Raw genomic sequence first — 1561 nt, 5'->3', positions numbered from 1 at the left:
AGGAGAAACTTCCTGACAGTGAGAACAATTAACCAGTGGAACAACCTGCCTCCAGAAGCGATGAATGCTCCAACACTGGAAGTTTTTAAGAAGAGACTGGACAGCCATTTGTCCGAAATGGTATAGGGTTTCCTGCCTGAGCAGGGGGTTGGACTAGATGACCTTCAAGGTCCCTTCCAACTTTACTATTATTATTATTTTAAATCCAAATTTCTTTTTCTGACAAAGAGTTAAAGAATTAAATTGGGAGACTAAGATGGCCATTTCAAGCTCGTTCTGCTCTCATCGGTTAGCCATACCCTTTAACTCTTTGTCAGAAAAAGAAATTTGGATTTAAAATGTTTCGCAGTTGCAACTTGAGCCTGCTTAACGCCCCCAGTTGGGGGGCTGCAAGGCAAAAGATATTGTAAAAAATAAAACTGCAGTATAGCAGTTAAAAATGTCAAGGTGTAATCAATCAGACCGGTCTGTCTGAAAAACTTCCTGTATATACTCCCTTGACTCAGCTGGCAAAGAGGGGAGGAAAGCCTGTGACTTGGTGGTTAAATCACTACCTAGTATGTAAACTGCCCAGGTTCGAATCCCATAAAGGGTATGGCTAACTGATGAGAGCAGAACAAGCTTGAAATGGCCATCTTAGTCTCCCAATTTAATTCTTTAACTCTTTGTCAGAAAAAGAAATTTGGATCCCAGGGTGAACTAGAAATTCAGGTTAATGAGGGCAGATATGATATTGTTGCCATAACGGAAACATGGTGGGACGAAACCCACAAATGGAACACACAGCTAGAGGGATTTAAATTATTTAAAGCGGTGAATGCTCCAACACTGGAAGTTTTTAAGAAGAGACTGGACAGCCATTTGTCCGAAATGGTATAGGGTTTCCTGCCTGAGCAGGGGGTTGGACTAGATGACCTTCAATAGTAAAGTAATAACTTTACTATTATTATTATTATTATTAAAAGAAACAGACCAAATAAAAGAGGAGGTGGAGTTTCTCTCTATATAAGAAATAACTACATCTCTACAGAAATAGAACACAACAATGATGAAAACTGTCCTGAATGCATATGGGTCAATATAAAAGGGGGGGGGAACGACATTGCCATAGGTGTATACTATAGGCCACCCAACCAAACACAGGAAATAGATGAACTTTTTGCTAATCAGCTAACTAAGGTATGTAGGAAGCACATCACAATAGTAATGGGGGACTTTAACTACCCTGACATCAACTGGGAGACAAACTCTGCACCAAGTGGAAGATCAAACAGATTCCTGACAAACCTAGCAGATAACTTTGTCTCCCAAAAAGTAGAGAAGGGAACTAGGGGATTAGCCATTTTGGTCCTAATTCTCACTAACAGAGATGAAATGATAGAAGGTGTTGAAGCCATAGGAACCCTGGGAGGAAGTGATCATGCAATATTGGAATTCAACATTATGGAAGCACAAGCAATAGAACACAGTCAAACTAGAGTCTTGGACTTCAAGAGAGCTAATTTCAATAAACTTAGAGAGGGTTTGGGAAGGATTCCATGGACGAGAATCCTCCAGGGGA

At 40.4% G+C, this 1561-nt stretch overlaps 1 protein-coding gene across 2 annotated transcripts in view; it reads right to left on the bottom strand.

The window, feature by feature from the left end:
• Positions 1–1561, bottom strand: part of LOC107292125 (membrane-spanning 4-domains subfamily A member 15) — a 16497-nt gene that overhangs the window by 11315 nt on the left and 3621 nt on the right. The window lies entirely within an intron of this gene.

Source organism: Protobothrops mucrosquamatus, unplaced genomic scaffold (assembly GCF_001527695.2).
Source record: "Protobothrops mucrosquamatus isolate PMUCROS unplaced genomic scaffold, P.Mucros_1.0 scaffold1269, whole genome shotgun sequence".
In the NCBI taxonomy this organism is placed as follows: Eukaryota; Metazoa; Chordata; class Lepidosauria; order Squamata; family Viperidae; genus Protobothrops; species Protobothrops mucrosquamatus.
The sequence above is the reverse complement of the archived record's forward strand: the minus strand, read 5'-3'. Positions and strand labels throughout refer to the sequence as shown.